The 25,000-nt window shown below is 44.9% G+C and overlaps 1 protein-coding gene across 4 annotated transcripts in view; it reads left to right on the plus strand.

Annotated features, from left to right (window-relative positions):
• Positions 1–1,006: 1,006 nt before the first annotated feature.
• pcbp4 (poly(rC) binding protein 4) overlaps positions 1,007–25,000 on the plus strand; it is a 204,145-nt gene continuing 180,151 nt past the window's right edge. The window contains exons 1-2 of one of the 4 annotated variants that reach the window (XM_085160425.1): positions 1,008–1,277; positions 1,505–1,621. The gene's annotated coding sequence lies outside the window, so the exon portion shown is untranslated. Of the gene's footprint in view, positions 1,622–25,000 lie in introns of all 4 variants that reach the window. The other 3 variants (XM_085160426.1, XM_085160428.1, XM_085160424.1) reach the window with 3 other exon arrangements.

Consider the following 25,000-nt stretch of genomic DNA (forward strand, 5'->3'; position numbering starts at 1 on the left):
AAACTGGCACTCGAAAGTTTTAGCACATTTCCCCTGTTTTAGCTTCACTTCACTGGCTGCCCATTTCTTCTAGGACTCATTTTAAAATTCCTTTATTTGCTTTTAAAGCTCTCCATGGCCTCGCCCCATCGTATCTCTCTGAGCTGCTACAGCCTCATACACCCACCCGCTCTCTCAGGTCAGCTGATCAGCTGCTCCTGCATGTACCCAGGACTGGGCGTAAACTTAGAGGAGATCGTACTTTTGCTGTAGCAGCTCCTAAACTGTGGAACGAGCTTCCTTTAGAGATCAGACAGGCCACTTCTTTATCTGTTTTTAAGTCACTCTTGAAAACCCACCTCTTTACCCTGACCTTTGACACCACGTGAGATGTTGGTTTTTTATTTTTTATTTTAGTTGTTTTTAGGTGATTCGATGCTGTTTTATCTTGTTTTTGTTTCAATATAGGGCTGTTTTAATTTTATGTTTTATGTGTTTTACTTATTTATTTTGCTGTTTTCTGTTATTCTATTGTTTTAACTTGTTTTGTGTACAGCACTTTGTTCCTGTGCTGGGTATTTTAAAGTGCTTTATAAATAAAATTGGATTGGATTGGATAAAAAACTGCATTAATTAAAAAACAAAGTAAAATAAAACTTTAAAATTAGGTTTACTTGTTACCTGTGTATCCGAGACTGTCACATCTATGAAGCCACGCAACCCACGCAGGCACAGGGAGAACACAGAGGCGCCGTGGATCATCGTGGATCATCAGTCATTTGTTGGAAAAAGTGTTTGCAGTAACTTTACTGTAATTAAAGCAAAACTATTAACGGCATTTACAAAAAGTTGCTATAACTGGATTTTACAGCAGCCATCCATCCGTTCTCTTTGCTTATCCTTATGAGGGCTGCGGGGGGCGGAGCCTATCCCCGCTACCACAGGTCGAGGTGCAGGCTACATCCGGGACACGTCGACAGTCTGTTGCAAGCAATTATTGTAAATTTATTGTAGAGTTTGTGTATATTTTCTTTACAGTAAATGTAATTGACTCTATTGTAACTGCTAAGGCCCAGAGCAGTACCTCCTCTCGTTTAATGACCTCATACCGACGCTAGGTGGCAGCAGCTGGAGGCAGATGCTGAGTGTAGCAGCTTTGAATATGGAAATCAGCCCCACTAATCTCAGCTCCACACATCACAGAGTGGACTTCAGCAGCACAGTGGAGGAAGTCTGCGCGTCATAGCGAGCCTGGATGAGAACTCTGACCTGCTTCGGTCACTGGGATCATCTTCACGGTCAGCTCCTCATCTCCTTCTTTCATGAATCACTTGTAAAGGGGGCAGTGTTTAGTCTTCAGTGACTCGGGTCCATCCTGACTGGGTGGAACTGCTCTGAACACTAACTGCCTGATTTCCTGCAACAATCAATCCCACTGTTTCTAATTGGACGTGGTAGCGCCCCCTCCTCCTCTTCCTCCGCTCTCCGCTTTATTGTCACTGACATTCGGATTATTCCCTCACAGCAGCAGCAGCAGCCCGCTCCTCCTCCTCCTCCTCCTCCTCCTCGTCTGCTCCGTCCGACAATGCGGCCACAAACTAAGGATTTATAATTTCTCCTTCGTTTCCTCCTCGTCTGCACGGTAAGAGAAAGCTTTCCTTCCTTCCTCGTCTTGTTTCGCTTTGAGCGTTTCTTTAAAATGTTTTCGTGCTGCTGAGCCACGCGCACGCGAGACAGCGTGTGGACGCGCACCGCGTGAAGTGGGTTACCGGTGGGAGCTTTGGTGTTGTGCTCGGGCTGTTTGACTTTAACTTGCACAGAACTGAGCGGTGTGTGTGCGCGCGTGCGTGCGCGCGTGTGTGAGAGAGAGAGTGCTTGCGCGCGCTCGGTGGCTCTTTGGATCCGAGCCGTTTGTTGGACGATCAGCGCTGGATCCGCGCCCCCCCCCCCGTGTTTACTTGACTCACTGCTGGACAGTCCGCGTGCCGCCGTGCACGCCTGCAGAGGTGACGGGGTCGCGCTCATACAGGATTTTTTGCCTGTGATTGGCCGCTCTTCACCGGAGTAATCTGAGGTGGCCCCCGGAGGCTCCACTGACCCCACTCTCATATCGACCCCTCTAATAGAAGACACTTACACCCCCACCCACACCCCCACCATCTCCTCCAGAATTTTGGGTGGCATATGGCTGCTTCTGCTCCGAGGCTCACAGATGTTCGGCTGTTACATCAGCAGCCTTGTTTGGAGACAAGACGCTCAAACCACATTCTGCGTGTGTGTGTGCGTGCGTGCGTGTGTGTGTGGGTGTTAGTGTCATTACGGGGGCCTGTGGCTCAGTAATTGCTATGGTCTGATCTCGTTGTGTCCTCACTGGAGAGCTCTAATCCTCAGCTGAAAGTAAGCTGGCGCAGAAAGAGTCAGAGTGATCCGGGATGTATTTCAGTGGCAAATATGCAAATATCATCTCTACAGGAGGCAGCATCTGTGGGCTCATCTGTGATTATTCACCTTTTGCAGTGTCTGCTCTCCCGCCTTCACAGGAGGGAGACGTGATCATGTTTCTCCCGTCAGCACTTTAGAAGCAGGTCACAGTCGAGGTACAAAGCAATAATATTCATTATATTTCTAAAACTGTGGAACAGATTCCCCAAAACACTCCAGATGGTTAAATAAATAAATAAAAGTTACCATTTGAGAAGCTGCAACATTTCCCCCCCTTTAAAAAAATGTTTTGGGAAACGGCTTCAGTCATGGATAAATGTTCAGAATCAACAAACCGACAGTCCAAGCAGATTTAAACTGTTTAAGTTACACAGAAATATTAAAGTCAAGACAACAAAGCTTGGCATAAACTGACCAAGCAGTTTATTGATGTGAGGCTCAGTTTGCAGACAAACACTGTTGTTCCTGCTCTTGTGACTGAACCCAGTAAACAACCTTCACAAAGCCCTGCAGGATAAACTGGGCCCATCAACCGTCTGAGTGCTGATTAGCTCTCAAAGACTTGATTAAAAGACAGGATGAGCACCTGATGAAGCACCTGCTAGCCTAGCAACGATCAGGCTTTTTCAAAGACGCCAGAAACACGATGACCTTCACCTTCATACGGGCTGGTTTTTGTTCACTGGGCCTTGGATGAGACTGTTGAGGTGCTGCGGTACGTTTCATTGGTTGGGAAGCCCTCTGTAGGAACACCAGCTTGCTTGGCTTTAGATCCAACTTCTGAAAATGTAGGATCTAAATGTTCGTCTCACCTCTCAGCTGCTGATTACTGCTCAGTCCGATTGTCTCAGCTACGACCGTGATTGTAGGAAACGATAAGAAGCAGTGACTGCCTGATGTGTTTATGTTGTATTGTTCAAAATCGAAACAAAGTTACTGTGTCAACATACACAGTAAGACGCAAGCAATGAGATACACACTGTCCCTGTTTATGCCACTTAGTGTGGATTCAATTCAATCATCTGCACATTCAAGTATTCCAGAAACCAGTAAAATGACGAGTCGTTGTCTCACAGTTACAGTTACAAGTAGGGGTGGGGAAAAATGGATACTTTGTAGCATCATGATATTTTGTTTGCTAATAATGTATGGATACAGGGACAGTAGAAATCGATATTTTGTTACAAAAAAGGTTTTTGTGCTCTGACTTCAGAGAATCCTGACATTCCTTCACTGTCCAAATGTGTTTAATAAACATGACAGTTTACTTATTTTAATTTAAGACATGTTTTGTTTAATTAAGTTTAAAACTTTTTTATTTAATGTCAAATTATATTTTGTTTTAATTTACTTTCAAATTCTTCAGTTGCTGAAGGGGCTGCATAGTTTTCATAAACTGCATAGTTCAGAATAGCTATAATTGTACCAGATGGTTGATTCAGTTAAGTTGGACTAGACTGTAATACAAACCGTTCAGTTTGTCAACAATCAAACTGAAATGAGAGAAAGACTGAGTGTGAGACTTTGATATTAGAGAAAATGATGATTGATAAAGTTTACCTTTATGTACAGAATCTGAATATCGCAAAATATTTTTAAAAAATCGCAATAATATCGTATCGTGGGATGTTTGGTGATTCCCACCTCTAGCTTCAAGCTGCAGAGACTCAATGTTGAAATCGAGTCCTGCAGTTGGAGTTTGTTCGCGGCGTTCAGAGGCCCATCTGCAGCTCCGGCATTCCCCAAAACTTTGTGGCTTAATTTTCTGATGTAGGATGATAAAAATACTTTTGGGAACTTTTGGACTCCAAGAGAAAAAAATACAAAATGTAAAACTTCAGGTTTCTTTTCTGGAAATTGATGCAGATTAGCAGCCTGATCTCATGAATCCTGCATCACCTCTGACCCATCAGGCTGTTACAATAACAGACACATGCAAACATGGGCGATGACCCTGCAGTAAACATATTACATGAATCTGAATATTATTAAGGATTTTTTCGGGATAAAACGTTGAATATTGTGACCGATGCTGAGAGCTGACCGCCTGCTGTTGTGGGCTTCTCTCCAGCCGTGCTTCGCGGCGGTTTGCAGCCATTTCTTTGCTGTCAGCAGAAGTAACCGTCTATGTTTTGTCTTTACAAATAGCTTTTATTGAGCTCTTTAAAAGCCGCTCTATTGTGCGATGTGACAGCAGCGCAGTGAACTCGCGTCAGTCTGCGGGCCTCACATTTGCAGAATACGAGGCCAGTTTCCGGTGAGAGCATCAGTCTTCTGCCTGCTTTATCTTCACTGCTGCTTTCTGCTGGATGAGTCGAGGATGTCGAGCGATGCCTTTTCAGTCTGGCGCGCCCGGTCGTGGTATCGCACACTCACAGATGGCCCAGAGATGGCTTAAAAAGTTGTCAGATCAGCTCTGATGCGCCGACAAACTAGTGCGGTGCGTCGGACGTGACGAAGGACAGCAGCTGGCGGCGCTCTCAGAAATCTGGCTTCGAAATCTCGCGTCATGTGATTGAGTTTGTGTTTTAAATGATACGTGCACAACTTTACTGTTTGCCTCAAACTGAATGCATTAAAAATTATGTCTTACGGATACTACAAAACGCCTCTATTAGTCCAAAAATCCTCTGGTTAGAAGTCCATTTAATGCACAGCACTGTGGGTGTCGTATCAGCGCGTTCATTTCAATAAAAGTCTAAAATCTTTTTTCTTTTCTTTGGAAAAAAAACCCAAAAATCTTTTGATTCAAATGAAAAATGTAAGAAAACCACTCAGAGTAAATTATTCCATTTAAATGTTTAAAATTGTTTTCATCATCGACTCTCTAAAGTAACACCAAAGAGGCTTTTTATAAACATCTTTATTTGAATATTTAAATACGAGCATCACTAATGCACCACAGTATTTATTCATCTACAAAGAACCAACCGACCCTTTTAAAATGCACACAAACTCAACTAAACTCTAACACGAGGCAGTAAAGATGTGACACGTTTGCATCGAGATTTTAAATGATCTCAGTCAGGCTCCAGGTGATGACATCACCACCCCACGTTTTGTTTTTGTGGAACTAACGGTGTCGGGATGTCTGCTTACTGATAAGCAGACATATATTACTGATAATATGTTGTTATTATTATTTTTAAAGTTGTTGTTGTTGTTGTTTTAATTTAACCAAAATAATCCCAACATGAGCCCAGAGAATGGGAGGACTTTGAGCTCTGGAAAAACGAAGCAGACCTGCTGGTTGTTGGCGTGTTGCGGTGGAAGCTTTGCAACTGTGAAATGTTCAAAAACGCTGATGCATCATGAAAAAACCAGAGATGAGGATCCACCATCATGATTCTCCATGATTTATTTATTATCTTTGGCCCTGAAACTTGGTCCCGTGAGCCTCTCGGCTGTGGACGTGCGACCGGGTCAGATCTCTGCAGCTCCTCCCTCTGTAGCCTGTGGTGATGTCACCCTGTGCTTTGTGATCAATCAACCATTTCTTGTAAACATACTGAACTCAGAATTTTAACTATTTATGAACATGCTGCACATTTATTCATGTGCATCATCACGAAACGACAACAATTCATTGAAAGGACAGAAAATAAATAAATATCAATAAATCAATACTAAATGATTTTCTTTTCGTGTTTATCTAGAAGCTTTAAATTTTACAAAACCTAAAAACACAGAAAAATGAATGTTTTGGACGTTAGCTGTGTGACGTAAATTGAATGTTATATTGAATTTTACTCTCAGTCTGAACAGAATTTAGTTTTATTGATACATCACAACAACATATATTTTATATTGTAAGGTCGACCCTGCAATAACACACACAGAGAAAAACCCAACAATCATATGACCCCCTATGAGCAGCACTTTGGCGACAGTGGGAAGGAAAAACTCCCTTTTAACAGGAAGAAACCTCCAGCAGAACCAGGCTCAGGGAGGGGCGGGGCCATCTGCTGTGATTGGTTGGGGTGAGAGAAAGAAGACAGGATAAAGACTGCTGTGGAGAGAGACAGAGATTAATAACAGATATGATTCAATACAGAGAGGTCTGTTAACACATAGTGAGTGAAGAAGAAACACCCAGTGCATCATGGGAATCCCCGGCAGCTTATTGCAGCATAACTAAGGGAGGATTCAGGGTCACCTGATCCAGCCCCACCTGCACACTCTGTAAGAACTCCGAGCCACCTGCGTGTGTTAGCATTAATCGACGCTGGATGCTAAACCTATTTTCTTGTTCACCTCTAATGTGAGGGAGAGCTTACACGCTGCTGGAAACCAACCAGCTGGATGAGTGAAGCTGATAGTTGGAATACTTTAAGAATTTCCCATGAAGTCCAACAATCATTTAGTTTTCCTGGTCCCTGCAGAGCGGCGCCGCTGACCCAGCTGCCCTCAATCGGAGTCGACGAGCTCGTCGTCCGTCTCTGGTCGGTGGCGTCAGGAGAATCTCAGCTGATGGGTTTTCAGGATTCACACAAAGCGAGTTTTTCACTGACGCTGGAATATTTTTAACTCTCGCCAAAGCAGCTTTGCCTCTGATCGTGTCGCCTCATATGAATTAGTGTCAGCTCATCTCATTTCTTAGACTCGGCGTGTAATGCCGCGCTGCAACGCCGCCAGAGTCCAAGTGTTCGGTCACGTCTGTACGACCGTCAGTTCAGAACTGAGAACGAGTGAGAAGCATAAGACTGGCTTCTTGTTTTAAAACCAAACTAATTATGAAGAGCCTCGTAATAACTTGATGATGTTTTAGCGTTGAGGTGTTGAGCTGCAGCTTTTAGCCGAATGTGACAGAAGATGCAGTTTGACAGATGTCGGCTGGCTGTTCTTCCCGTCTGTACGGCGCACTCGAGTCAAAGCGGCCTCGCTCTCGCTGCACGGCGTGCTCCTACTCAGTCAGCCAAACACTGCCGGCTGCATATCAACCAGCCACATCAAACGGCCCAGTGATGCTGCCGCTCCGTCCTCGCTGCTTTAAAAGGAGTTTAATCTGGACTCTGCTGTAGATGGGTGAGCGTCGCCCGTGTGCGCGTCTGGGAGCGCGCTCGGAGCGAGAGGGGTGGAGATTTTAGGAAGCATACTTGCATTTCAAAGTAATGGGCTATTTATAGGGCAGTGAGCGAGAGCGAGGGGGGGGGGAAAGCGTCCACTGCCTGTGGCCTGTTGTTGTTAGCATCAGGAATGCACCAGTGGCTGTAGTGATAAGGATGGTGTGTAAGGGTTGCAGCGTGTTACTACACACAGTGTGTTTTAGTCGCAGTGATTAGACTGCACGGATACAGATGTGCACGTTTCTGGGATCAGGCTAATTTATGCTGTTGCGATGGAGTTGAAAGGTCACGGCGAGCTCTTGGCTGATGCAGCGTGTCTGTTTGTGTATTTCTAATCGCACAGAGTTGATTTCATGTGTTTGTTACCTCGCTGCGCGTGTGGAACCAATCGTAGAGAAGACTGTGATCATCAAAGGTGCAGATATGGATCGTGCAGGGCAGCCGAGGCCCGAGGATGACCACGTGCTTCTGGGATGCGTAAGGAAATTAACCCGGCCTGCTTTGTGTGCGAACACGTGAACAAACAGGGAGGTAGTTGAATCGCGATGTGCGAGTGCGTAAAATGTCAGGGCCGCTCGCTGTTTTCCATGAAATCCACGGCCCGGGAGAATCCACGTGAAACACTGATCGCTTCATTTTTTTTCCTGATTAAATCCACAAAAGTCCTGAGGGGGAAACGGAGAGGAGAGCTCTGAGACGACAGGGATCCAAGGCAGCAAACGCTCGAGCTGCGTGTACTGTAACGAGAACTTAACTTCATTTAAAGAAGATAATCAGTGTTCCCTGCACAGCACACGCGTGTCGGTATCGTGTGTTTCAGAGGAGCTGCTGCAGAGTGAATCCGTGAGGTGGACTCTGAGGGGACAGTGAGGTTAGCAGGTTACAGAATAACTGAGGAACTGTGTGGGAAATTAAACAGATGAACCAGAAAAAAGGGAAAAATCATGTTGAGATTCTCAAGAAAAAACATTTTCTGAATCCACTTTTTTCTTGGAGGACTTGGAGGTGTGGTCTCCGACACCCAAGAGGCAGCATCGCCGCCCCGCCCTGCAGCTCACACTCTAGAGCTGCCACGATTACGTCGACTATCAAAATCGTCGACGACTGATTTAATAGTCGACGCGTCGTTTGAAGCTTTGTAAGATCCCAAAAGACGCAGGAATAAGTAGTAGGATTTAAGAGTGTAATAACGGACTGAAACAGAAGATGGCAGCACTGCATGTACAAGGATGCCAGCTGCCGTTAAACCCCAAAGAAGAAGAAGCTGTGTCCCAGAATTCATAGCGCAGCCCAGCTCAGTTTCCAACAATGGCGGCAGCTAGTTAGTTTTAATATTACTCTTATTATTCTTTCTGGGTCACAAAATAAACGTTTAACATATTTTCAGGCGAGAATGTAGCTGTGTAAACCTCAAATATCTGCTCAGTTTATCAAGACACCACATATTTTCAAAAGCGCTCCGACGTCTGTTACCCACTAGCTCGATAGCTAGCCGGGGGCTAGGCTCCCAGCTAATCGTTTTCAAACCCACCGCCGTCTTTAGCTACTCAGGTTAAACATGATATATAAGTCACTTAGATAACTTAAAACTGTTATTGTTTGGCTTTTTTTAGTATTTTATTTGTTCCTGAGTAAATCGGTTTGGCTGAGATTAAAGTTATAGTTTTTACACAGCTGAATAAACATCAAGCAGACAGCTGATTATCAGAAGTGGGAGATGCTCCAGAATTTACTCCGGTGTCCTGTTATATTTTAGATAGCAAGGAGTTTATTAAACTTCACCGAAACAATCTGCAAATTTCATTAAAATTTAATAAACTCTCATCTTGTCTTTATTTTTAGTTAGCACATACCTTACACACTTAAAGCTGTAAGCTAATGATAGTTATATAAGAGCAGATGCTGCTGGTGCAATAAGCTGTAGTTTTACGTCCAATGGATGATGATCTGATTAGTCGACTATCAAAATAATCGTTTGTGGCAGGCCTATCACACTCTTTGGTTACTGCGATATGCTGGTCCTCTCACCTCTCCCACCCCTCCCCCCCCCCCCCCCCCCCCCCCCCCCCCCTCTCCCAGTCACGTACATGGACCGAGGGTAAGAGTAGCTGTTTGCAGTTTAAGAAGACTCTGCCTGGACTGCTCGGCTTCGAAAAGTGTGCTTTTTCTTTTTTAAGCATCTGGTAAATAATGGAAGATGTCGACCCGCCTCGGGGGCGTACTGTTTCCATTCCACTGAAAGGTGAAGAGGATAAGATCTCTAACCTGGTTGATGCCAGTGGCTCAACATTCGGACACGTTGCTTTGACACACAGCAGCTACGAGGGCAGCAGGTTAATCTGCTGAGGAGCAGCTCACAGAGCCCGACTCGGCCAATCCAGCCGCCCGTCACAACCACGGTGAGACTCACAGGAAAGGAGCCACTGCTAAAGTCCTGTGTTGTGTCCAGTGGAGAGAGCGGTCTGGGGGGGGTCACCAAAAGTATATCTGCAGTGTTGAACATCAGGCTGAAAGGGATTCCTTTCATAACATCTCCTGCAGATGTTTCACTCCAATATTTTCTTTTTCACTTTGAAAAGATGTCCGGAGCTTTGTGCTCAGACAACCTGTGTAATATTAAACAGCAGAAAGACAAAGTTTGAGTCTCTGGTGGATTTAGTGACGCATTCAAGAACCAAAGAATCAGATATTTCTGTCAGGACTAAAGTTTGGGTCTCAAACAGAAGGAGAATGTTGTCGTGGCATCGACAGCTTGATATAAAACCTTGTTGTACTGAAACATGTTGTTCTCGTGTGTCACTTTTCACACACAAACCTTTTTATTTGCATTTCCTCATTTTATGGATCCTTTGCCTGACAGCAGATTAGTTGCAGCCGTTACCTGCTGCGAGTGTCGTAAACGTACAGAAACAAAGAGCGGAGCTGAACTTGGAGGCTCTGTCGGAGCTTTTAATGACGTTGCTTGCACTGCAGGGGTTCTTGGAGGAAACGCTTTGTTTTTATCTCGACTCCACTTAAAGAAATTCATCTTTCAGAAGCGTGGCGCTGTAGGATCTTGTGGGGTAAACACACTCGCATCGATTTGTTTCTTTTTTCCCCAACACAAAGCTTCCTTGGACGAGCAAAGCTCCGTGTTTGGGTGCTTTAAACGTTATTTTCCCATCCAAGTATTTCCAGGCTTTTATCTGGAATCCAGGACTTTAGCTTTGATGTCGATGCCCACCAAGTCTCCTGTGTAATGATCGTCTGTGGCCTTCTACCTCAGAAAAGCCCCCTAAATTGTGCTCTTCTTTAACCCAACTGTTTTTAAAGCGTGAGCATCGGCTTTGCTCTGTTCTTTGCTTTCTTCCACACAGGTGGAGGTGGCAGCAGAGGTGTGAGGGTTTCAGAGGTGGCTTTATTGCAGGAGGGTTCATCTCCCTGGTTGAAGAACAGAAATTTGATAACGTTCACAAAAAGCGTAACGCAGCATATTCTTGAATTCAGACACAAACATTATGAAGTAGAACAAGGAGTCAAAAATAGATCAGACGGCTTCAGACTGAGGTTCTGGGCTCTGCAGCAGGAGTCTGACAGCAGCGGTGTCGGCGTGATGAAACAGCTGCTTTCTTTTGTTTCTCATCATCACGGGCCAGACACGTCACTCTTCTGACATCTTTGCCGGAGCTGCATTGCAGTAAATAAAGGTGAACGTTGGAGAAGTAAAGGGAGATTTGTTGGTTTTTGAAAGCACAGAGTGACTCACAGAAATAAGAGGCGTCATCAAAAGGCTCCAGCCGTCGGCATCTGAAGAGAAAATGCACAATAAACTCATTACATGTGGATGATCTCATATTCAAGGTCATCTTCTCGGGCGTGTTCAGACAGTTCGTACACTGTGTGCTCTGTGGCTTCAAACTTAGCTGTGGACTTCTCCTACAAAGCCAATTTGTGTGGAGGATGGTGATGAGTTTCCACACCTGAAGGTTTGTTCACCACCCGTCCTGCTCGCCAGAATGGGAAATGGCCTTTATTTGGTACAGCGCTTTACTCGTCCCTAAGGAGCGCTTTACACATCCAGTCATCCACACATTCGGGAGGCGAGGGCTGCCGGACACTGGCGCCACCGGGCCCTCTGATCACCACCAGTAGGCGGTAGGTGAAGTGTCTTGCCCAAGGACACAACGACCGAGACTTACGGAGCCAGGGCCTCGAACCCGCAACCTTCCGATTACAAGGCGAACTCCCAACTCTTGAGCCACGATCGCCCACAGAAGGGACAGAAGGGTTTGACATGCTGGAGGAAATCTAACATGCAAACAGAGGAACAAGTGCAGGGACGCACAACAGTGTCGTCTTGTACTGCCAGCTTTACTTTCTCCCTTTAGTAGCTTTGCATTCTTGATTGTTGTACGCCTGACGTGTTGTGTGTGTGTGTGTGTGTGTGTGTGTGTGTGTGTGTGTGTGTGTGTGTGTGTGTGTGTGTGTGTGTGTGGTATATAAATATACTAAAATAATCTTTTCTGGCATCGTTGTATTATACTCAATTGTATATAGCATTTGTATTCTATTTTATTCGATTGTGTACAGTTGTGTATATTATCTATTGATATCTTATTCCAGTGTTTTCCTTTTTTCTAATTTTCCGTGTAACTTCGAACTGTCCACTGCTGTAACAAACAAATTTCCCACGCGTGGGACTAATAAAGCTTATCTTATCTTAAGTCAAGCTTTCCATCTTTCTGGTGTTTTTACTCAGTCACAACAGCCCTCTGCATGTCCTCCTTCACTACATCCATGAATCTTCTCTGAGCTCTTCTCCTCCCGCCTGGCAGCTCCACTTTCATCCTCCCTTGTCCATCACATCCACCCTCCCTCCTCTGCACATGTCCAAACCCTCTCAGACTCATTTCTGATCCATGCTGCTCAGTGAACATCTGAACATCTTCAGCTCGGCCTCCACCCTCTCCCAACCATCACAGCAGCTCTCACCACCATCTTTAAACCTTCTCTTTCACTCTTGCTGATCTCCTTCTGTCCCAAACCACCCCTGACACTCGTCTCCACCCGCTCCACCCTGCCTGCACTCCCTCCTTCACATATTTTCTTGACCGTGGGTATTTAAACTAATCAACCTTCATTAAATCGACTCCTTGCATGACTCATTCAAACATATTCTGTCTTGTATCTGCCAACTTTCTTTCCTCTTCTCTACAGTCCACACCTCCACCTGCCAGGTTCTCCTCCACCTGTTCCCTACTCTCACTACAGATCAGTGTGGACTGCAAACACAGACTCCTCCAGACTTAGATTTCTACTAATGGCTCTGAAGAAGTCAGCTGTGGTGAAATCAGTGCAGAGAAGAAGTCGATTGATTTCAGTCGGGTGTGGTCTCTCCTGTCTATCCTGTTCATATTTTGTTTCCACCCAGAAATCTGACAGAAAACACTTGAAAATGTATTTATTTAGTGTTTTCATCTGACTACGCCCCCCTCCACCACACTTCTTCCACATTTGATTGCTCCACCTTCTCTGGGGTGAAAACTGGGGCTTTGCTGTCCAGTTTGAGGTTGTAAACTGAGTATGAAGCAGTTTTGGACTTGCTGTGTCATAAAACCTCCTGATTAGTCAGTAATAATAACGCACCATCCTTGAAAAGCACAGATAGCAGTCTCTCTATTCTCAGATGCATTTTGGGAAACGTAGGCTGCACGGTGAGCCCTGACTGGCAGCAAGAACAAAGTGTCAGACCGGCACAGTGAGTAGCATGCACAGTGACACAAACATGATGCAGTTATAACAGCATAATAGCATTATTGTGCAGTAATGCAACACTGGAGGCCAAAGTGTGGAACACGATGTCACACATGGAAACAATCACAGCTCTGCTCCGAGCGCTGCGTCGCGTTGCTGCGACAATACGTCGCATTATTCCAACTTCCAGGCAGACCTGCAGCTAACATCCAGCCCACTGCTGAAGAACGGGCGCCTTGTTCACGTCCGCAGAGCGCCAGGACAACAAAATATTCTCCACAGATGCCCTCTTACATAAGCTGTCCCTCCTCTTCTTCTTCTTCCTCACAGAAATCGAGGTCAGCGTTAATTGAAATTCAGACACCTATTAATTAGTGAGTAGACGTCTTTCTCGCGCTGTCTCCTTTCCAGCCCTCGTCTTTGTCTCGCCGTTTCATAACCGCTCCTCTCTGTTCTTTCTCTTTCTACCTCCTCTAGCTGCTCCCGTTCCCTCACTTTCAGGCCTCTCTTGATGATTGCCACTTTCGTTCGGCTCCTCAGATCAAGCCGTTTCGGTTGACGTCTGTGCACGCAGCTTTGAACAGCCGCTCTCTTCGGGGAGCTTCGCGAGTCGCTCTCCTCTGGGATGATGCTGGCGGCGGATTAATCGGCATCCGGTCCAAATCGCTTTCTCAAGCTGCGATCCGCTGGTAATTTATGAGACGGCCAGTCGGCTTGTTGTCAAGCAATTTGTTAATTAAAGGAACTCGGGTGGACTGAGAGATTAAAGTCAAGTGGCGGGAAATATTGACGTGGAAGTGATTATTCTGCTGACTGAGCCGCTGACCTGCAACCATTTCTCTTTCCTGTTTAGCGCTCAGGCTTTGCAGAAGTGATTTTAAATTTTACTTTTTCCGTTCATGGCCATGAAGACCAAACATTCGATTTGAATACATCAGTCAGTTTTGATTGTAACCTGCCCATTTTCCCTTCCAGCGGCAGCTCGGGTGGTTTGCTTGGATGGCAGACGGCTGCATGGGTGTGTATCGTGCATCGGTCAGCTGCAGCTTACATATCAGTGAGAGAAGCACAGAACGAGTGCTTCACTGTCTTGTCAGCACAGACGTGAGAAACTGGAACAATTTCTGCATTTCAGAGTGAAGCGAAGGTCACTGTCAGAACGTTAGCTTCAACGGTCTGAAATATCACCCAGCTCGAGGATGAGGTGGAAGAGTAAGGCGATGTTCCATTCTCAAATGGCAAAGAGTCGTTAGCTACGTCTCCTCAGATTAAAACAATTCAAGGATCTGAAATTGAAATGGTGACATCTTACAAGTATCTAGGGCTCATTATAGATCAGAATTTGTCATTTAAGACTCACATTCAAAGGCTTGTGTCGAAGTTAAAACTAAAACCAGGTTACTTTTTTAGAAACCAATCCTGTTTCTCCAAGTGAGAAAACATTTGATTCGTGCAACCTTTTCACCTTTATTGGATTATGGTGACCTGCTTTTTATGAATGCACCTGCCCACCACCTAAAGAGGTTGGATACTGTGCACCATTGTGCTCTATGTTTTATTACTGGCTATGGAAGTCGTGTACATCATTGTTCTTTGTATGCTGCTGCTAAATGTCCATCTTTGCATATTCGCAGACTCTCCCATTGGTTGATCTTTATCTATAAATCTCTCCTTGGGCTGGATCTTATTTATGTGTTTATATGTGTAAAAACACAACCAATACAGCCTTCGTTCGAACAAAATCATACAATTGATTGTCCCAAAAATCAGAACAGAATTGGGGAAAAAGGCTTTTAAATACGCTGCCCCTGCTTCCTGGAAAAATCTGCAGAAGGAACTGAAATGATCAGAATTGGGAGAGAGAACAACTCTTTTACTCAGTGTGACTGTTTTTAATGTTCTCTTAATTTCATCTGTTATTGTATATTTTACACATGTTGGTATGGGATATTGTATTTGTTTTAAATGTTATATACCTATGTGGTGTGTGACTTTTGTTGCCATGATGCCAGGTCTCTCTTGGAAATGAGATTTTAATCTCAATGAGATTTTTTACCTGGATAAATAAAGGATTAAGTTGTAGTTGTGGTTCTAAACCATGTTTATGTTTTTTGAGCCAAAAATAATATTTTTGTTTGAGCGCCTTTACCTGCTGTTCCAGCTACATGCTAACCAGCTACATGCTAACCAGCTACATGCTAACCAGCTACATGCTAACCAGCTACATGCTAACCAGCTACATGCTAACCAGCTGCATGCTAACCAAGCATGCTAACCAGCTACATGCTAACCAAGCATGCTAACCAAGCATGCTAACCAAGCATGCTAGCTGTCAGATTTGGCCCTACAGCTCTGACTCATGAAAAATGTGGATGGTAACATGTTAAGTTAGTTTGGCTGTGGGGGTGTAGATGTCCGCTTTAGTGTCTGACTTAAATGAGTCTAATTAGAGCTGAGAGGAGGGGACTCCCCGCCTCCTGTGTTTGACGGCGTGGGACCGTCACAGGTGAAGGGGGGCAAAGCTCGCTGGTGGTGCAGAGATGGAAGTTTTCTGAGGTGTTGCTAATGTGATGGGGTTGGTGTTTGAACCTCTTTCCTCCATCACACCTGTTGCACGTTCAGACATGCTGAGATTTTGGCTTTCGAGGAAATTTCCTGCAAAATGCTGATGCTTCCTCTGGCAGCGTAATTTCAGTTAGCTTAAGGGGAAATCTTTTGATCCAAAGATGGAATATTTTCCGTTTACTGCCAATCAATATTGTTGAAAAGAGAGAATCAGAGAATGCTTAAACGTTTAATAATGAATCGGTTATTATGAAACAGCTGCTAGCACGTTAATAAGTGCTCCGTTTTTGTGGGACCAGCTGACCCGAGTGAAGCTCGTAGCTTTCAACAGTATCAGGAGTTTATCATCACTGTCAGTGGTTCCTCTGTAGCAAACACACAGCAGCAATAACTGCTGGTATGAAGAGAATGATGAGAAAACCAAGAGACATGAAAGTAAAATGCTTTTTAAATGAAAACAGTAACAAATCCCGTCCTTGTTTTAGCTTCAGGCTCCTGCAGATACTGTGCGTGACTGTCTGCAGTCAAATATCTCATGATCGCCCCGTGGAAGCATCCACTTCTCTTTTGTTTTATTGCTTTTTGCTCATATAAAATATGCCCTGAAATTATTCCACCTTCTTCGCCGTAGTGGAGAAACCAGTCATCATTTCTTCCGTCTTCTTGTTAGACTTTTTTCTTTCTAGTGCAAGCAAACCCATAATAAGAGCTTTCAGAGCGTCGGTCGATTTAGTGCTGCTCTTTCCGAGTTCTGTTGGTTGCGATCCTGACTTCAGTTATGATTAAACCTCCTGCCCCTGTCATGACAAAGCAGCTTGCAATGGTATTGACCGGATGTACGGTCACTAATGGATGTGAAGACTCTATCATTCTGCCTTGCACAAAAGCAAAGGGTTCGCAGAAATGCACTCAGCTTCTGAGAGTGCACGAGGGAGCTCGGCCCGTGAGCTGCAGCGCCTGAAGGAAGGCCACGAGTCTGGTAGAGAGCCTCTTATACTAATGCACTTAGTCTCCAGAGAAAGCTGCGGAGAAGAGAGTGAAATGAGAGAGTGGAAGGAGGTGGCGGTTAAAAAAACTGTGAGCGAGCTTGAAAGCAGGAGGAGACGCGTGCTTTTGTGTGGAAACTCGCAGTGTTCGAGGCAGATAAGGAACAAAAAGACGGCGAAACGTGGAAAAGATGCGATCCAGGATGAGCCCGAGAGTAACGGTGGCAGTAAGCCATCAGATAGCAAAGGTTGGAGGTTAATAACTCGAAGCGAAGAGAGCTTAGGATGAGTGACGATGTAACACGACACCCTGCAGCCCTGTTCACCTGTGAGGGTTCAAAACACTGATGACCAACATACAGTCGACATGTTGCCTCGTGTGAAACGCCAAAGCGTCACGAGACGCCGGCACCAAGCCGTCAACAGGTCCCTTCAGCCCTGGATCGTCATTGTTCCAACGTGTTGGAGGGAAGCTCCGATTAGATGAGGAGAAATGAAACATTTCAGCTTGCTGAAGGAAAAACAGGAAGTAAAGAGATCAGTGTTCATTTGTGCAGAGAGGCCTGAAAAGCAGAACAAAAGGAGCGTGTGCTATCTTGGATCTGGCGTGCAGCACTTCTGAGGTCCTCTGTTCTGTTTCTCTGCACCGTTCGATATCACACAGCCCCACACTGAGCTCTGCTTTGGCACACATCAGCAACTTTGAGGTTTTGAAGCCCAGTTTTGTCTCCTGATTCTCGAGGCGCTTTGTGAAACGCAGCCTCGTTATGAAGCTCGCTTCCTTTCTGCAGAGGACGAGCGTGTCAGATTAAGGCCGTCTGCCTCTAACACAAACCGCTAGCTGTTTTCTCAGCACGCCAATAGCATGTTATAGAGCTAAAGTGATCTTTGTTCGGGCATTATACTGCACCCAGGCATGTGAAAGAGAAATTTCCTTTTGAGGGACTGTGCGCTTGTCGCACAGCGGGAGTGGAGAGGCATTGTTGCCCTGGCTGTTTGTATCCTTTCTTTTGTGCAGGATGATTTTTCTTTACCTATTTTTGTGCGCAGTCGCCTTTTGTTGTCTTAAAGAACTGCATAAAAATCTCTGCACATTTGGACAAGCGAGTAGATTTCATCTCTTTGTTTGCTAAGCTGCTTTTTGTGGTACGCTGACATGCTGCCGTTCAGGTCTGTTACAGCCACGTTGCTGCTTCGCTTCCTCAAAAGGAAAGAGCTTCACGATCACTGCGTCCCGTGTTTGTGCTGAGGTAACTTCAACTCTCGGCTCGTTGCGGTAGAATCGCGAGCCGTCGCCGTTGTTTGCCGAGGTGGATTTACATTTCAATTTAAAGAAATGCCACGCTCTCCCCTCTCCCGTTATCTCTGTCAGCAAACATCAAACAGGACTCCGGTTTACTCGAGGTTCTCGAGGCCCTGCTGGTCGGCCTATAAAGCCAGCCGCGCTCTCCTCTCATCCGCATAATCGAGTTGAACACTTGCACGGCTTTCTCATATCTTATGTAGGAGCGAGCAGCCACTCGGATGCTCTCACAGCCCAGGGATCTGGGTCAAACAGCCCCGCCGATAACACTGAAGGGGGCGGCTCGCTTTGTTTTTTCCTCTTTGGAGTTAAAGCATCACTAATGTCAGACTGGGTTTGTTACTCGTAGTCTTTCTGCTGCCTAAAAAAATCATCTTTTAATATTTTTAAAAAGTCTCTGCATCATTTGAATCGTCATCCCTGGGTCAGCAGGCCTGAGATGCTCTGTGGTGGAGGCTGGGGGGGTCCGTGTTGCCAACAGATGGGGTCAAAAGACAAGAGGCGAACCGCGGCTCGAGCTGCTGCTGCACATGTTCAATTTATGTTCTGTTAGGATGAACACTTATGTCGGTGATGTCGGTGGCTGGCTTTGTGACAGCTGCTGCCGTTTGGCACCGATCAATAAAAAGAATCGAAAAGGAAAAAGATGAGGAGCAGAAAACGGCCCCGCCCACCGTCCCTGCATTTAAACAGAAACAGTCTGAGGACTAAATTTGATCAAATACATGGAGCCGTGGTGCTGCAGGTGATGGATGTGGAATGTGCTGCCTTGAACTCGCGACGTGCACGGAAACCGCGTCTCTTTGTGCCTGCAGCATCATCACTATGGAAACGGACAACAATGCGTTGGCTTGTAAACATTCGAGTCATCCGTGATCCGAGATAGGAAACGGCCTAAAGGTAAAACAAACGGGAAGATTAAACATGGATCGGTAAATCATAATTGGAAGAGAAAACTTTAAACAACCTTTTTAGTGCCGCAGACAAAACAAACAGTGACTTTATTACTTATTTAGACCAATTAATTATTATAAAGTGGCCTGATTTTGCAGTCTAGTCATCTAATAATCTAATCAAGTAATAATACTGAGTGTTCAGGGGAATAAGGGGCGTGGCCATAGCCCTGGAGCCTGTAGGTACGCCTGCAGGGTGATTCTGAAAGTAGGTCCCTCTCTCCATCGCTTACAGAACGATTATTAAACAGATCAATAAATGCTTTTGTGATTCTGGTTGATAAGAGACCAGTCGAGATTACCTGGCACTAGAGAAAAATGAGTTTCCCCCCCACCAAGGAAGGCTCTCCAACCAGCTGGCGAGTGGTCCTTGCTTCTGCGAGGTGAAACTGGTCATAGCTACTGCACCAAAAACGTTTCTGCATTGCTTTGGTTGCTTATTCCTGCAGCCACCCGTCGTTTTTATGCAAGATAACGGCTTGTGTGCAACCTTCTCGCTGAGTGCTTATGAAACAGTGACGAGTGGGGAATGAGAGCCCTGCCCTTCAAAGTAAAAGCTGCACCTTTTGAATCATGTTTCCAGCAGTAAGGCCCGGCTGTGTTTCACTGCTGCTCTGTGTTGGCAAGTGTTTGCAGACAAGTTGGTGCTGTCCATGCAACCAAAGCAACCACAAGGTGGTTTTTGGTGCAGCACCCTCTCTGTGACCAGTTTGACTTTTGGAGGTTGCTGCATATTCACCAACCAGTTGGGGAAAACTAATTTTCCCGTCTCGTGACCAGAGCTGGCAGCAGGTCACCAGCTGGTCACCGGATGACTGAGGCCACGTGCAGACGTGCAAGTGGTTTAAAATGGTTTGAGTGTACGTGCAGTCTGACCCTCGTGGTTATAGAGCAGGGCGATATGACCAAAAATATTTATCACGATATACATTTGAAAATTTGCGATAACGATATAACTGACGATATAATTGACACGAGACAAAATACTTTACAACTCCACAACTTTATTAGTGCAAAAAACAAACAAACATCAATGTATTTTCACTTAAACAAGCAGCTGTTTTTTGCATTAAAGTTATATAAAAATTAACAGTGCAAATGCAAATTCTTTGCTGACAGTTTAACCAAAAGGCATTTCCAGTGGAAACTGGTCGACATATCCTCAGCATAACCATGTATAATATCCACAAAACTTAAAAAGAGGTTATACACAAACAATACGGTAACATTATGTTGAAGCACAGTACGTATCACTCCGCGAGGCTCCGCCTACGATAGCCGTAATGCTCCGACAATCCATCAAGCGGTGCGGCTTCGTAGCTTAGCAAAGTCGTACTGAAACATTTGACAGATTTTCGAGCGCCGTGAACATAAAATCGTTTCGAGGTCAGTAAACACAACCAGAGTTCATACATAAGGCACACGGGATTATAAGGGGCTCTGTCGACTTTCAGAAAAATCAAAGGATGATTTTAAGTGTCGTATTTTCCAAACAACACGGTAATAACGACGGCCCGCTAGCATGCGCTACCAAAAATAGTGCTTTGTTGTGTATCTGACGAAAGCTAAACCAGTTCCACCAGTGAAGCTGCAGCATTTTTACAAACCAGTTCAGGTTCATCTGTTTCATTTAACGACCCACTTTCGCTCTTCTCTTTCTGCGTCGCCGCCATGTGTGTATGTAAACTTAGGCACTGCGCATGTGCGTGGTACACATATTCTATCGCCATATTTCATTTTCCTATCATTGCCCAAAATTACACCGGTGTTACCGTGAACGGTATGATGTAGCCCAGCCCTACGTGGTTATGTCCGTTCTTTCTCCGGACCAGGACTCCAGGCTGTGTTCATGCTTTTGTCTCATTCGAGGTTTTATGAAACATAATTGTGGATCTCAGTGTTGCTCTGACTCTTCCAGCACCTTCTTTGATTCTTTTTCTCTGTGCAAGCTTGTGTTTCAGACTCGTGTTTGTGACTGTAAGTTTTTCCTGCTCGTCGACTCAACAACGGTCTGTTTGGTTTGTTGCCCACCCACTGTGACACCACTTCTGAACTCCAACCTTTGCTTTAGCTGAGTGTATGTGTCACCTTTTTTTGATTGGAGAAACAAGTTGCACCTTTGCACCTCAGAGAGAATCAACATTTGGGGGATGAAATGCTAAGAACTGGATACAGAAACCTCACAGGATCATTTCAGAGTGAGGAGATCCGGCCCTTTAAATCTACGTGTCGTGTGCTGATGGTGACTCATTGATCCGTCCAACATAACCTTTTGCTGTGAATCCACATCAGGACAAAAAGTTATTCCTGCTCATGTTTGCATGTTGAAAATCTCATCGACCGACAACACGAGCTGTTTTCTGTCTCGTTGGCTTTGAGTCTCCAGGTCTCTCTTTGTGACGGCCGTGCTGATTCCTTTTGGAGGGTGAACCCACAGCTGCACGGCTGCCTCCCATCTGATGGTGGAGTCTGCAGGTTTTATTCTCGATGGACTTTAGATCACCACGCTGTCTTCTCTTTCACATCCCAGCCAGTCGTGGTGTATTCCCGCTCCACCCTGAGCCTGGAGGATCCTCCCCGTCTGCCATTTGACTCACATTTCAAGTTCAATAAAGTTCAACAAATGCATAATGTTTAAGTTAACAGGCAATCATGTTAAATGACTGAGATTACATTTGTTGATAAAATTATCACAGTTTTAGCTTCAGTCGAGCGTTTCCAGCGAGACACAAATATAGAAAATTGCACAGGGTGCTTTCTGGCCATCAGGCTGCTTTTAATAAAACGTCTGAATGAAACCTGCACCTGTTCCTGCCACCGTGTCATCACGGCGAAGCTCTCTGAAGGCTTTTATTTACCGAGCGTCTGGAAATGGCTCTTTTCAATCAGGTAGAGCCGAGCGTGTGCGTTTGAGGACATGCCTGTGCATTCATTACTGAGAGAGTGTGTGTGATGTGTCTGACCTGTGGTTGACACACCAGCTCTGCTGATTCCCTCTGCGATGCTCGAACCGAGATAAGTCTCGTTTGTGAACATATGATGATTGAGCTCAGAGGCTGTGGGTGGAGCTTTGGCCTGTTGAGGTGGATGAAGTCTGAGGTTTGTTTCAAAGTAAAGTGTGAAACGTCTGCGGTGTAACACAGACTTTTGTGTCTTCTGTGTGCTCGACGTCTCTCAGCTGCTGGTTTCACACTGATGATGTTTGTCGCTGCTTTGCCTCCTGTGTTTGGGACAGTAACGTGGTTTCAACAGGACGTTGTGGGTGCAGATAACTCTGTGTTTACATGTGGCTTTAATAAGTCGATGCTTCTAACTGATTCTGTTTGATATAAGTCTTCCAGGTGAGCAGGTAAAAGAAGCTGCGTCACTACATTTACACAATTCTTCCACACTCGCTGCACCTTTTTTAGGATGAGGACTTAACGTGGTCCTTGGTCAGTGCCCTGGATTAATAAAGACATTAGCAAATACAATCCCAGAAGGCAGAGATGGAAGACGACAAATCTTCAAGTATGTTATCGAGAAGTTAAAGACTCGCTAACAGTGATCAGGCGAGGAAGGCAAAGGCCGGACATTTCCCAGCCCCAGAGCTCGTTTCAGCTCACAGGCTGTCTTTTAAATCCTGTGAGTTTAAATCAGAAATCAGCAGCAGAAAAATAACAACATCAAATCCAAAATAGTGGTTCTGGATTCTTTTATCGATGCGCCCGGCCGTTTCTCTTTCATGCTCTGTGGATGAGCGTGTAAGTACTGAGCCACGACTGAAACGCTCATCAATCAGCGTTGATAGCATGCTTCCAAAATTTCTGTGTGAACTTCTGGATGTCACCGCCCTAAGACAGCAAGCTTGGCCATCTGACTACAACAAGGGCTGTTTGAGAAGAGCACACACACAGCAGTCCTGACGCTGTGCTTATGACGGGAACAAATGATATTTAAAGAATCACTGATTCTGGTGAAAAGGCTCTTCTTGTCCTGTTTGACTGCAGTGCAGCGTTTTGATACAGCAGACTAGGACTGGGCGATATATCGAGTTTTTAAAAAATATCGATATATTTTCATACGAGATATAAGATGTGACAATATCCTTTATATCGATATAGTCTATGTTACGTTATAATTATACTTGTGGAGCCACAAGTTTGCCTCTCTTTCGTCCACTTTTGTCTTTGTGCAACGTTACTCGGCCTCGCCTCTCCTTCACTGAACACAACTCCCCCTCCTCCCCCATAGCTTCACCTGCAGGCAGCGACAAGATGGACACGGCAAATCTCCGTTAGCGAGTTGTGGGGCTGGACGGCGTCAACGTGTTAGCGAGCTAACCGTGCTAACGAGCTAACCATGCTAACGAGCTAACCGCGCTAACGAGCTAACCGCGCTAACGACATGCATGGCTGTTCATTTTCTCAAAAGTTGACAGCGCGCCTTATGTATGAATTCTGGTTGTGCTTGATGACCGCGAACCGATTTTATGTGGTACACGGCGCTCAGCAATCTGTCAAAAAAATGTTTTAGTACGACTTTGCTAAGCTACGGAGCTGCACCGGTTGATGGATTGTCGGAGCATTACGGCTACCGTAGTCTGGAGCCTCGTGGAGTGATACGTACTGTGCTTCAACGTAATATTACCGTATTGTGTGTGTATAAAGGCCATAAATGGCACCTGTTAAGAGACACGGTTACAAAGCAGATTTCAAACTCCAGCTGTCAGTCACACAGTAGAAGTTGGGAACAGAGCAGCTGTGAAATCTGTCTTTGTTATTATGCTCAGCGTCTGTTAGTTTACATTTTGACTGCACAATTGTGAGCTTTTTGTTATGCACAAAAACAACATTGTTTTCTTTTATTTGTGGAGCATTATTATTTAATAAATGCTCATAATTTATTTTTGAGTAATTTCTTCATGTAAATCTATGCTGTATGTTAATAAAAGTGCCCGTGTGACATCTGGGACTCTGAGAACTCTCTTTTTGTTCTTACCTTATGGCTTAAAAAAAAATATATCGAGATATATATCGTATATCGCCATCCAGCTAAAGAATATCGAGATATGAATTTTGGGTCATATCGCCCAGCCCTACAGCAGATTGGTTTCCATTGGCGACCACAGCTCAAACCGTGGAGCCGTTCGGGGGTCTGCACCAGGACCATCCCTTTGTCGTTCCTTATGCTTCCACTGGAACATATTATTGAAGGGAAATAACATTTTGTTCCTCTGCTATAGTGATGACACAATGAAATTCACTGAATCACCAAACCTCTCCAAACTTAAAAACGATCTAACTGATATTCAGAAATTGATTTTTTATTTATTTTTTGTCCAGAAGAAACCAAATGTTCGTTATTGGTTCAGACACGTTGCATTAGCATCCAGTCCTCTTTGGTCCTTTGTCAGTAAAATCAGCTGTCAGAAAGCTCGGCGCTATTTCATTCGAACCTTTTGACAAACATGAGCTCACCTGATCCTGCTGCCATCACGAGGGATGATCAGTACTGAAGTTTAGAGATGGTCAGATGATCATTCTGGCATTTATTTCCTCTCAGATTACAGTAATGGTCTTTTACCAGCTGTAGACTTCATACTGTGCAAAATGCAGCAGCCAGACTTGTTACAAAAGCTAAGGACGCTGAACATATCAGTGTTCATGACTCTGTACTGGCTGTGCATCACTTCAAGAACTGATTTTAGGACTTGGCTTGTTACTTTTAAAGCCCTTCAAGGCTCCTGAAGATACTCAGACTACAGATACCAGCCGTTGTGCATCAACTCTGCTAACTCACGTCCTGCTTAAAGACAAAGTGTTTGATGTCGGGGCTCCTCGCTGTGGACTCGCCTGAGAGAGTCCGGCTGCACTCGTGTCTGTCTTCTTCTAAATCACTGCTAATTTATTGCAGTAGACTCAGATTAGTTGTTATTCTTAGTTTGACACTAAACTCGAGTCTTGCATCGGTTATTTTAATCCATATGTAACT

This window comes from Neolamprologus multifasciatus, chromosome 5 (assembly GCF_963576455.1).
Source record: "Neolamprologus multifasciatus chromosome 5, fNeoMul1.2, whole genome shotgun sequence".
In the NCBI taxonomy this organism is placed as follows: Eukaryota; Metazoa; Chordata; class Actinopteri; order Cichliformes; family Cichlidae; genus Neolamprologus; species Neolamprologus multifasciatus.